The sequence below is a fragment of the Microplitis mediator genome, chromosome 3 (genome assembly GCF_029852145.1).
Source record: "Microplitis mediator isolate UGA2020A chromosome 3, iyMicMedi2.1, whole genome shotgun sequence".
Taxonomy (NCBI): domain Eukaryota; kingdom Metazoa; phylum Arthropoda; class Insecta; order Hymenoptera; family Braconidae; genus Microplitis; species Microplitis mediator.
Genome location: NC_079971.1, coordinates 360,277 through 374,236, shown reverse-complemented (window position 1 = coordinate 374,236; position 13,960 = coordinate 360,277). Strand labels below are relative to the sequence as shown.

The 13,960-nt window shown below is 37.1% G+C and overlaps 1 protein-coding gene across 1 annotated transcript in view; it reads left to right on the top strand.

Annotated features, from left to right (window-relative positions):
* LOC130664398 (protein jim lovell) overlaps positions 1-13,960 on the top strand; it is a 64,704-nt gene that overhangs the window by 39,122 nt on the left and 11,622 nt on the right. The window contains exon 2 of the mRNA XM_057464228.1: positions 4,335-4,536. The gene's annotated coding sequence lies outside the window, so the exon portion shown is untranslated. The remainder of the gene's footprint in view (positions 1-4,334; positions 4,537-13,960) is intronic.

The following is a 13,960-nucleotide window of genomic DNA, read 5'->3' as shown; positions in this document are numbered from 1 at the left end:
ACACCCTTATTCGAAACAAAACCCCAGACCCAGACCAAGACCCAGAGTCAGAGCCAGAGCTAGACCCCATATATACATACATACATACATCTCCCACCTCAAAAAGTTTATTCTCCTTCTCGTTCTTCTTGTTCTTCTCCACCAACCACCCATTCACCCACTCCTGCGCTTCTTCCTTATTCTAATTCCACATCCTTTATTTCTCCGCCATTCGTTTTCCGTCTTGAATTCACTCCCTTCCTTCTTTAAGAGACAGCAGTAAAGGAGTAAGGAGTGAAAAAGTGAAGGAGTGAAGGAGTAAAGAAATAAGGATGCAACTAACCTAAGAGAAAGGAATAAAGAAAGTAAAAAGATTGTAGTAGAGACGAGGAACCGAGGGTGGGTTTGTTAAGGGTGAGTAAGACTATATACAGTAGGAGAGGGCATAAGGGGTAGCTGTCTTATTCTTTCCACTCATTAAGGCGGATCGATGTGCCCGTGGATGATGCGACTACAACGACATGAGAGACTACAGATATATATGTACATACATACATACAGCCATACAATTCTCTACTCTACAGTACACTAGGGCGGCTAAAGGAAACGGGGTATATATTCTCACGAGAGAATATAGTACAGACTTAAGGGTGCACGTGAATAACAATATATATAGCAATAGCAATAGCAACGTAAAGAACGAACGGAGGAAGAAGTTGAAGAAAATGATGATGAAGAAGTTCGTATCGGGGTAGATTTCTCAACCGGGTGAGACAATCGGTCGACATGTCACAAACACATGTACATATATACATTTACTCTACACTCCAGCACTGTACACTATATACATTTATATATAATTGTGTATATACTGAGGGAATGAAAATATATATTTCAAAGACGCAACAAAACAATTTAAGAACTCAAATATATATACATACAGGAATACTGTGGATTTATGTATCGATTACATTTTTCGTAACCGTTAAAGCGACATATGTGGATTATATTTAGAGAGAAATATTTATATTCAGTTACATGATATATAATAATATAAAAGTTGTATTTTTTTTTTGCTTGTTAGATAAGTCAACGGCTCGTATTTCATCAAGGAAAACATTGACTTTTTATTTACGGTGTGCTGTAGGTCTGTAGATGTTTAGGTGGGCATCCAAGGGTTGCCGGTTATTATTTCAACCCTTCCAGACAATGGATTTTTTTACTTAGATTTTTAGATTTGTCTAATTAAAATCTCGTTTTAATATTTTTTCGAGGAAATTAGTTTTCTCAAGTAAATAAAATAAATTTTATTATAAAAAAAAATTATTTGTCACCTGATGGTTAAAATTACAAATTAATTGCATTGAAATTCGTTTGCGTCATCAGTATCGATTAATTGTAGTTAATAACAGATTATTAAATAAATTTTTTTATAAGTAGTAAATTTTTTTCAATTAAAAAATTTATATACATTATTTTAAAATAAAGTTACAATACGGACTAAGAATCTTGAAACTATTAATTAGCGCTGGACGAAAAAAAATCCTTTAGTCTGCGATAAAAATAAATTCTTTTGTTTTTGGAATCAATCGAATTATCGAGTTATTTAAATATCTCGGTGAATAATTGCCAGGGTTCGGTATATATACATAAAAAAATGTACGGAGCTTTGTTTCAGCTTTAAAACTATTAATTACCAAGCACTTGCTGTTGGAAATAAACTTTTCCGAGTACTTGATCGGCTCGTATTGAAATAACATCGATATCTCAAAGACTCGAGCTTTGAATTCTTTGATAACAAAAAAAGTTTATAAAAAATAAAATAGAAAAAAAATAAAATTTTGCGGTGTAATTGAAGAGGAATAAGAAGAATCTGGAAGCCAGTGCTGGAGAGTGCTAGTGGGTGGTAGTAGGGTATGACGAGAATCGAGAAGACTCGAGAGGGATGAAGAGAGAAGAACCACGTGGCCGCGCACGTGGTGGTTACTATCTCCCTCGAGTCGAGACGGCAACTCTCTCTTTCTCTTTTACCCTACAACTCTGGTGTAGTACTCGCGGGCCGCGTGTCTGCGTTCTGTTAAATCCCGTCAGCTGACCACCACAAAGACTGGACCAACGAACTCACCCCTTCTGGCATCCTTTCCCATCCCTCCCAAACCTGCAACGCCAAAGACCTTTTTTATATACTTTCTGTCCGACGACCTAACACTTTTTCCACTTTCATTGGCCTACTAATTTTTTTTTATTTTTCAATCAATAACAAACTTCTGTTAAAATTTTTTTATTTTTTAATTAAAAATAAAATTTACGAATTTAAAATTTAAACTTAAAAATAAATAACTCGCGCATATTTAAAAGATGAAAAGAATTTATAAAAAAAAATGTCCTTATGATTCTTATTTATTCACATTTATATATATAACTGTCGTTACACTAATTATTACCGAGTAAAAATTAATAGCGCTCCAAGACGTACGGAATTTTTCAAGTGTGACAGCATCTGAAGCGCTAAACAAACAACTAAAGATAAATGTTAAAAAATAAATGTGAATATTTAATGTCGCACACATATATATACATATCTACAATATGTATAATAATTTTTTTGTTAGACCTTTTACGTTATTTATTTCTTTTCCAACGGATGTACCTCTATATCCATACACATATATGTATACAAATATAAATACATAAATGGAAGGGGTGCGCAGCCTACTCGAGGATATTTGACGAGCTACCCCATCCACTGTGGCCCCTGACGAAATATGCATAACGCTTATTCGTTGCAACTTTTATCTCTTTCTCTTTTCCACTCGAATGTCTCCTTACCCTCGTCCTCATCCTCGTCCTCATCCTCATCCGCGTCCTCGTCCTCGTCCTCTTCTCCCTTAATACTGTAAAACAGACTTACATATACATATATATAAATACAAACATAACATACATCTTTTACTCAGCTCACACACTCGCGTACACGAATGGAAGCAATTCAGTCGCATCCTCTCGTACTCGACAAAATTTCAAAGTTTTAACCCGAGCGTGTGTGTCATCCCCATCATCCGAATTATAACCAGACGTTGCTCGAGTAAAATTGTAGAAATATTAAACAAGACTAACAAAAAAAAAGTAAAAAAGTATATAAATATGCGTTAAAAAAATTTTTAAGGAAGAAAAATAAATAATTGAATGTAAGGTAGACGTAAATAAATGAGTAAAATATTTTTTCATTAGTCCGATCTCGCTCAGATAGGAGTCTAAGAGAAAAAAGAATAAATCGGTGTTATTTTCTCATGGGGGTATATATATAAAGACATGACTTTGACATACGTCTTGTAAAGTACGTTTGTATGTAGATCGTGAAGAACCACGCCCTCGCCGATTTGAAATACCTCATACCCATTTGGATAAATAAAGAGAGAAAGAAGGATGGGGGTGGTGGGAGAGGGAGAGGGAGAGTGTGTGTCAGCTCTTAGCATACTACTCGGTCGGCATATCGCATCGCGTAGTCTTCTGCCCACCCCTAATGACGCAAGCAAAGCAAAACAAAGAAAGGTTTATACGTCTTTGCCTCAACTCCTCTTGCATCCTCTACCTTTGGTTGAGTTGAGTCGAGTCGAGTCGAGTCGAGCGAGTCTTTAGTGTATAGACTACTCAGGCTCCTGACTACTGTGCCTTCAGCTCACTCACATGCGCGCAAATGAAATCGATTAAAATGCTGGGCGCAACTTCTCGCCGGTAGAAAGAGAGTAAAGTGAGAAAACTAATGCCGGATCGAGGAAATATGTGTAAGCGAGTAAGAAAGAACCTGGAACGTGAGTTTTCTCTCTCCAGCTGAACCTTCCATTCCGTCTTATATAGAGCCCCCGCGACTCACTAACACAGCTCCTGTTACTTTCTTACCTCCGGCAAGCTCTTGCCCGTAAGAAACCAACAAGAAAACCCTTACGTACCATCTACACCCACCCCCCCCCCCTCCCCCGATTTCTCTTCCTCCTCTTTCTTCTTCTTCTTATCAACCCCCACAATCCCACACTCCGGCAGTATGTGTATCCCTGTCAGGTTGACTTGTCTGTGATTGTACGTCGGTGATTATTCCTCCGGCAATTGTCTCACATCAAACTGCTTCGCCTTCGATTGCAATACTTTGAAGAAATATTTTTTTTTAAGTCTTTCTATTGTCATGCTGACACGAGGGTATCGATAAAATAAATCTTTGGGTTATTTATTAATTTTTTTTTCAGCACAAAAATTTAAAAAATAATTTGAAAAATTTTTAATTAATGATAAATTTGTTAATAATAATTATAAAAAAAATAAAATAATAAATAATAATAAAAAAAAAATGTATGTTTCAGCATAAAGAAAGTACGCATGAAGAAATTAGGAAGAGAGAAAAGCGAATGGCAGAAGTCTGAGTGAAGGGTGGCGTAAGAGCAAAGAGGGTGGAAGCGAGAAGGGTGGTCCACAAGCAACGAACGAACGAACGAACGAACGAACGAACGAACGAGTAGGGTGGTGAGTCGACTGGGAAGAGTAGCTAAGACGCCCGGCTCCCAAGTAATTATAAAATGCAATCAATACTTTACATATTTTTCACGCAGCCTCTTTTTACTCCTCATTTATTTTTCCTTACGACTCGGAAAACTTCCCCTGCCACTCTCGGCTGGCATAAGACAAAAAACAAAAAAACAAATACCGCAAAATTCAAAGCGTGAAAAATTTTTTTAATTTCAATAAATTTACTAATTAAAACTCTTCTTTATTTAATCTCGGGATGATTAGAGTAGGAATAACAATTGTAGTGGTCTAAATGCCCGGCAAGAGAAAAGGAGGAGAGGCGGGGGGGAAGGGGAAGGGGGTAGAAGGTCTGCATAATCCACATCACGCATCCCCTGATTAATGTCCCGGTGTTTCCTGGCCCTCGGGGCCACAAAAAAATAAAAAGAAAACCAACGAACGAATGAACGAACGAACCAAGTAAGTAATAGTGCCAGCGTTCAAGGGTTGCCGTTGCCGTTGCCGTTCCCGTTCACTGTATATTCCTCGTCGTTGGGAATGAGTAGCAAAGAAGACGACGTCGTCGTCGTCGTCGTCGTCGTAGTCGTCTCTTAGTCGTAGTCGTAGTCGTACGTTGTAGGCAAGGGGTAGTAAGCAAGTGTATATATCTATATATCTATATATCTGTATATATATAGGTAGAGAAAACTGGTTGACTGAGGGTAGAAAGAAGCGGGTGGTCGCGAGGGTAGGAACGGCCAGATTTTAACGATTCCTCTGCCGCGGAGTCTTAAGAGAAAGAATGGCGGGGATGGGTTGAAATGAGAGCGGGGGTGAGTATAGAGTGAAAGAGTGAAGGAGTGAAGGAGTGAGAGAATGAGGGTTTTGTCGAGTGGGATGAGGATGAGGATGAGGGTGAACGTCGGCCTGAGGGTGCCAGGGGGTCGACTCAACAGAGAGCGGGGGGACACTCTCAAGGGGCAGAGGAGGTAAGCTACGAGTGAGGAATAGAAGGAGGAGAAGGAGGCCGAGTGGAGCGCGGGCCGAGGGGCCAACGCGAAATGAAGAAATTCTATCTACATTTCCAACCCTTCATGCCGCACGTCTTACCCGCCCGACAGCATGCAGAAACCCCCGACTCTTCTTTTTCTACTACTCTTTCTTCTTTCTTCTTTCTTCTTTCTTCTCTCTTATTCTCTTGCGTTTCTTCCGCCTCTTCGGAACCCGGCCGGCACCCTCGTCCTTCCACCCACCGGCAACTGTACAACCATCCCACTGAGACAATACCAACGCACCCCTTACGATCCCACCTACCGCGATCCTCGCGCACCCTTTTCAACCAGCATCTCTACCACCTCAGACGACGAGAATACCTACTCAGAGTCAACCGGCTTCTCCACTACACTCTAGTCCTCTTTATATTTATATTCCTTTCCTCTCTCTCTCCTTGCTTTTTTTTTCCTAACCCACTGTAGTTTTTAATATCCACTGCGGTTATTTTTTATAGAAAACCTATCATGTGCCCTAATTATCAATATATTTAAAAATTTTATCGGAGCAAAAAAATTTTTCTGACCCTTGATAAATATTTGAAACTTGAAATATGACACTAAAAATTTTTTTTGTCTCTAATTGAAAGCGTCGTGAGAGCAGATAGACCCTGATAAATAATAAATGCTGAAAAAATTCTTTTCCCCAAAAAGGTTGGCATGGTCCGGGGCTGAGTTTTGTGTGTTTTCGAGCCTTACATGAGGATACGTGGTTCTGAAACAATAGCAGTCTGATGGGGACATGACAATAGAAGACTCTTACCTCGACGCTTCCCTCGCGTCTCTTTATCTCTATCTGAGTCTCGAACTGAAGTAGATAGAGCCCCCAACCTCAAGCTCCAGTCCCCAGTCCCCAGTCCCGAATCCCCAGACCCCGTTAGCTAACTCCACACAAGTCCTCAGAGTCTTCCATCGGAGATTTCACATATTTACGTATATTGAGGTATTGAGGTATTCGATGAACCGATGTACTACTCACCCCAGCACCTCCCCCACGTACCTATCTACCTTGCAGTAAATTTTCTACCCTCAGTAGCAAATCGAATTTAACCCCCTGAGACGATCAATCGTTTTATCGACATTATTACTTTTACATCCGCTTTACAACTTTCATTTTTATTTATTTTATTTCCCCATTAATTATAATTATTAATTTTTTATTTATCAACAACAACAATAATAATAATAATAATAATAATAATAATAATAATAATAATAACTGTATTTGGCATTGTCCAAGGACAAAGGAAGTTAAAAAAATTTTATAATAGACAAAAAAAATTAAGATAAAAAGACGAATGAAAAGAAGAAGAATCTCTTGTCGCAAGAATACTTCACTCGAATCTCTCGACTCTCTCACTACTCGCGTCCTCAAAGTTTTATTGGCCCCGTCCTCTATACTCTATACATATATTTAGAGGCATAAAGGGGATTAAACAGAAGGGTTGCATCCTGTCTGAAAAAATCTTGACAAAAAATTTTAAAATAAAATCCCATCATAATAAAACTCGTCAATCAAGGCAGCCAAAGCGAGGCAAAAAAAGTTATATACAAAAAAACAAAAGCAAAAAAAAAACATTCTTATCTGCGAGTGTATACACGCAGGAGATAATGAGTGGTGCCTAGTACGACTAGGTTCCTTTTTTTCTCTCTCCCTCTCTTTCTGAATTTTTTTTAGTCATAGCGAGGGTGAATAAGCGTAAGAGTAGAGTAGCGCGGGTATAAGTATAAGAGTATAGTTAAGGGGTGGCAGGAGGTCGAGCGTCGAATAGAAAGGAGATGGGGTGAGGCCCGGGTAGTAAAGAAAACTCTAGTCCTCCTGACGAAGCCTCGGTCGAAAATTCGGGAGTTGGGGGCACGTAGCACGAAATGAGGGTTCCTGAGTTTTTGCCAGCCGATCAATAAAAGTCTCGGTGCTTAGCTCGAATACACGCGGCTCTTACTCCAATACTTGTCCTACACTTTATAACGAAGTAGGCGCAAGCAAATTAGTTAAAAGAAGAGACAATTCTTTAAGATAAAGACACGAGATATATCAGAGCGAGAGCAAGAGTAAGATCATCAAGACCAAGACCAAGACTCATTTTCACTCACACGAATCGAGAAATTTTTCTTTACTACTGCGTACATGCATTAATTTAACTCGATTCACCCTCTTATTTTTACCCCTCCTTAAACTCTAAGCCGACTCATCAACGCCATCGGTTTTAAAAACCAGCCTTATGTCTTTGGTCTTTGAATCCCAGCAGAAAGAATCCCCCGTATCCCGGCCGTAATCTTTTCTTTATCCCATGTGTTATGTTGCTTGTCTTTTTTTCTCCCGTCTTGGTACAGTTTTACAACTCCCGCGTGTGTACAACCGATCCATAATTATCGCCAGCAACTTTCTTGTCGGCAACGTGCACGCAACTTTAACTCTTATATACTTAACTTCCTTCCGTATACGCGCTTCCTACATCACTACCATAGCAACCCCTTATTGCGATCAACGCTGCCAACGGGTTTTATATAAACATATCTATATATATGTAGGCATGTATGCGTATATTGTCTACGGTATATTTATGTATGGTGTCTATAGAAGAGTATAATGAAAGTTGAGGGTAGATGCAGCTACTCGAGATGCACTCACACTTAATAGACGTTATTTTATAATTGAGTATCTCAATCAACGTCTATTCAATGCCATTTTTTAGGCAAGTGTAGTTGCGGTACAACTTTTTCAAAGATATTTCTGTTACTAAACATACATATATACAGTGTCATCTTTATTCATCTATGCTCCAATGGGTCATTAGTAAAAAAAAAATATTTCTCGGAACTCTCTCCGAATGTTTTTCTACTAGAGGACATCGCAATAAACAAAAAACGTTTGTATTGTGTGGAACTATTCTCAACAGAAAAAAAGTTACAGGCCTCTCTTCATAAAAAGACATGACAGTGTCATCTGCCCGTATCTGCCCGACGTCGATTGCGAAAAAAATAAATTTTTTTTTCGAGATTTCGTAGATTTTTTATTAAAGGGCATCGTAAGAAACAAAAAATGTTTATATTGTATGTAGTTATCTTCTACAGAAAAAAAGTTACGGACCTCTTTCGTAGATAGTCATTCTCATTCATCCTGATTTATCCTAATTTATCCTCATATGGGCCTGGATTCGAAAGATAAATTTTTTTCAGGACTTTTTCGGGCTTTTACTACAAGAGGATATCGCAATGAACAAAAAACGTTAGTATTGTACGGAGTTATCTCCAACGGAAAAAAAATTACGGGCCTCTCTTCATTGAAAAACACGGACAGTGTCATCTGCCCGCATCTGCCCGACGTTGATTGCGAAAAAAATAAATTTTTTTCTAGAGATTTCGTATTTTTTTCTATCAATGGGCATCATAAGGAACAAAAAATGTTTATGTTGTGTGGAGTTATCTTCAACAGAAAAAAAGTTACGGGGCCTCTCTTCATAGATAGTCATCCTCGTATTCAGCCTCATTAACTCTTATATGGATCTGGATTCGAAAAATAAATTTTTCACAGAACTTTTTGGGGCTTCTCTTACTAGAGGACATCGTAATGAACAAAAAATGACAAAAGTGTATAGAGTTTAGATAGGAATTATTGAAAATGATAGAATTCTTTCACTCTGATATCGAAATTTTTAAGTCGTGGTCGATCTAATGTCAGTGAGCAATTTTTCTCACCGCAATTTTTTTTATAAATAACTCAAATAAAACAATAAATTTTTATAAAAATAAATCGAAAATGTTTCTATTACAAAATGTTAATGCTTTCATTTATGCCTTCATAAACGTCAGCGGATGATTTATGATCCCGTGCTTCCATTAAAAACTTTAACATGATAGTATAATGAGGATATGGATAAGAATGTTGCTAAGCATGATATATACATATAGATATTATTAAATATAGTGTGTACAAGATATATTATACTGTGCATATATAAATACATGAAAATTTTTAAAATTCAGTATTAAATTTTTTTCCACTGTCAACTTCACGCACGATTTAAATGTTTCGCGGGAGGATTTGTTTGTCAGGGTGAGTGTGGGGCGAATGAAAAGAGTATACATAAGTAAGAAAGGATAAGGATAAGGATAAGGAGCAGGAGCAGGAGAAGGAGATGGAGCATGAGTATTATGAGAGGAGCAGATCTGAGACTCTGAGACTCTGCGAGTGGGGGGCAGGTGGGGGATAGGGTGACGAAGGTAGAGGAGATAAAAAGGAAATTTCGCGGTCGAGCCAGCATAAAGCTTGTGGGAACCTGGATGAGTAAAGGACCGAGGATAAATCCAGCATATATGTATATGTATTCTTCTTTTCTTATTCATCTATCTCACGTAGTCTCTCGGCGAGTAGGGTTATAGGGGCCGGTGGTAGGAGTCCAGAGCACGATTCGCTCCGTTTCGCTCGAGTCCCGATCGCGCGAAAACTGACGACCTATAACACGACTATCGAGATCATCCGCTCGGTGCACACTTACACTGTGGGCTCTAGTCGCGATTTCTTTCAACATTCTTGCTCTTCTTATTCTTTTCCTTTTTCTTCACCTTCTCGTTCTCATTCTTGCTCTTGTTCTTATTCCTCTGTACTTTTTATCCAGCTTCTTTCATTTGCTTCTTGACATTCTCTCTCACAGCTCTTCGGGTCATATAATCCCGGAGTGTGAATCACGGCTGTGACGAAAGGCTCACCCAAAGGGATCCAACATCCTGTCGTGAGAAGATCAATTTTTTTTTTTTTTATTGGTTTTAGGTTTTATTTTATCAATAATGGGTTTAAATCGCTCTATTATAAATTTTTTTTTTAGCCAAGTAATTAAAAAAATTTTTATTAAATTCAATTTTTTTTTATTTCTAATAAATTCAAGTAGCAAAAAAAAAAATAAATAAATAATATATAGTTGTAAGTAAATAAAATATCCAAATACGATAAATCAAAATTAAAAACAAGGACACCGTAATATTAAAAGGGACTTGAAAACGATACACAGTAAAATTCAACAAAAGACGATTTAAATAAACACAATATAAATTATTATTTAAATTATTTTCGGCGCATTATTCAATTCTTTTAGTTATAACTACAGATTTAAATAGTATTATGCGTGGCATCGAATGTCGAGATGTGAGAATATTAAATAAAATAAAATAAAATAAAATAATATAATGAAATAAAAGGTGAGTGGTGAATTTCGTCGGTTGATCACGGCCGGTTGTTGTAACTTGCACAACTCGTTGCAGCATATATATATATATATATATATATATATATATATATATATATGCATATGCGACACGGGTATACAGTGGCAGTAGCACCCTATAGCGAGCTCAACTAATTAATTCACGATGGGGTTCCCTTCAAACTATATTCTACTACACGATGACTCTCTCCTCAGGATCCCCTAAACATTACCATCACAGAGCAGAACAGTAGACCAACTCTAAGTCGAAAAAAAGAATTTTTAAATATTTTAATTCATCATTAACAAAAGTATTCCCGAGCCCGGACAAACAGAAACGTTATATCCCATCTCCATATGGATACCTATACTAAATTAAATCAATTCCGAAATTTTTTCTCACCATTTTTTTCCCATCACCCATAGACTACTAACTAATCATATGCATGCGCATAACTATTTTTTACATTTAACTACAAGCAAAAAATAAATAATATAAACTAAATAACAAGGCCCCAATGCGAATAAATGAATTAATTGATATGCATTTTTTAGCTTCCTGTGTGCTATGTCATGTACATGCGCATATGTAATTGTAAGAGAGAACCCCTTGTCTTGCCGTTAATGCTTGAGAACAATAATCAAGACTACATGCGTCACGGATTTAATACAAATGGGCCAACGTAAACGGAACACGTGCCACGTGGATTCAAAACTCGTTGGCACCCCGTGACGTTCTAACTAAAACTATTTTTGCCCGTACAACCAGTATTGCTCGAAACTTGGATTTATAATGCCCTTCAAAAATTATCACCCTTTTATATTTTATATCAAAACATTCGTTAATCATGCGCTGTTAAAAATTTGCGGACTGAATTCGGAGTAAATGCGAAGCGGATGATTATTTATTTACTTAATCCCCTTGGAGTGAAATTTACTCCGAAGAAGAATTTCGTTTAACATTGAAACTCCAAATCGGATTAAAATTAATTTCACATCACATATCCGTATTTACTCCATATGCGCAGTGATTTTTTCTTACCCACCGGAATTTCCGAATTTGAATTTAAATAAGATTCGAATTCACTCTCGATTTTTTAGACTGTATATATTTATTTTTTTCAATTTCCTGCTCCAAAGTTGATTTAAAGATTTTCTGTGAAAAATCAAAATTAGACTTCTGCACAGAAAAAAAGGATTTCTTGGCGCAAAAAATTTTTTCTTGTTCTAAGAAAATTTATACTTGACCCAAGAAATTTCTTGTATTATAAAGTGAAAACAAAACTTTTCTTGGGATAAGAAAAAATTTTCTCGGAACAAGAAAAAAATTTTTTAGGCGAGAAAAATTTTTTTCTTCAATTCATAATACAAAATATTTCTTGCGCCAAGAAATTCTTTTTTTCTGTGTGATGACTTTTGAATGAAATATAATCATATGAACAATTATTAGAATTTTCTGCTGATCAATAATTCACTAAAAGATGAATCTCTGCAGTAGAGTGATTGGTCCAAGACAAACTTATTATTCGTTTTAAGTTATTCAACAGTTTAATCTTACAATTTCCCTCTGCTGACAAATGAGTTGTAGTTATACTTAGAACTTGGGCCCGATGATGTCCTGTGACCGACCAAAATACTTGAGGTCACAGAAATCCAATTCCTACTGGTTTACTTTTCCTTTGCTTACAGAAAATGTATTTTCATAAAAATAACAAAATAAAATAAGTATTTATTTTGCAGATAAGCTGATATACTGCAATAACGAGGCATTTTGTTGTTCCATTTCGACAATGAAATCTTGCATGGAAGGCAACAATTGATGACTTGAGCGAATTAAATGATGCATATATATTTAGTAGCTTATCAGGCGGCAGTGGAAAAACCGTTAAAATAAATAAAATAAAAAAGTAGATATCGAGTGAATAAAAAAGTTTAAAATAAAAAAAAAAAAAGTAAAATGAAGGAGAGAATGAGTAACCACGTCGTCTCATGCGCGTCCCGCGGCTTTCTTAATTATCATCTGTCTATCTTCCGGCATTAAGGAAAAAGGCGGCGGGGGTGGGAGCCTTCGGTCCTCGGTCCTCAGTCCTCATCCTCTTGGTCGTATTCTTGGTCGTAGTCGTGAAAGTTGTCATGGTATTGGTGTGCCAGTGGGTAGTGAGATATAGAAGGAAGGAAAGAAGTAGGAAAAGCGGCGCAGGGAGCGGGAACGTGAGCCCCGGTTTTCTCTCGTCGTCGCTTAGCACAGAAAGAGTGCGAGGAATGAATAAAGAAGGGAGAAAAGAGTAGTGGGGCCGCTTCTTACTCCGCCCAGCATCCAAGATGGCGTTGCCAGCGGCTCCCCTCGTCATTAAAATCAATAATTAAAAAATACAACCGTGGGCACCTTCGGCTTTTCTAGCGCCTCACATAGACATTTTCCCCCCACCGATTCACCATATATTTGTTCCAAGCTGAGAACCACTGGGGGGGTAACTAGGGTGTATTACTTGGTACCACCAGGCTACTCTGCTCTCTCATGTCGACTACCTTCTGTGGACCTTAAACACACCCTCTTTTTTTTTATAAATTCACATTCACATTTCTCTTACACTCCCTTGTACGCATCCACATCCACATCCACATCCAATTTTACGTCCACATCTACATATTTTTTTACGTGTCCATGTACAGTTTAGTCGCGAAAAAAAAAACTTTTACTTGAATGTGTCATTCAGTTGGGGCTTTAGAGTTCAGGCCGCCTCGATAACGGCCGAATCAATGCGGACAAAATGTCGCGATTATTCGAGCGTACGTCGAAAAAAAATGGAGCTCTCAATAATTTTAACTTCAACTTTTAGACTTTTCTTTCATAATGTACTTTATTCAATATTCGCGGTTTGTTTTTTTTTTCTTTTTAAATTATTTAAAAAAATTTAGTACAAGTGATTTGGTTTTATTTGTGTTTATTGTTTATTTTATAATTTCTGAGGGTTATGACCCTTGTAAATTTATGGCTGCTTAAAATGTATATAATAGATGCCAATTACAATTTAGTAAAGGTCAAAGACCACTTGGTTAATGACAGTTTTACTGTTTAGTGTTTACACTCATTTATTAACTTGTTGTTGAACTAATTGTTCTAACTATCAGTTAATGTAGATAGATATTTTATTTATTTGGCCATGAGATTGTAATCCCTTGTGGACATACATAAGAATTAATATATTGAGCTTATTGTTTGTAAACGTTAAT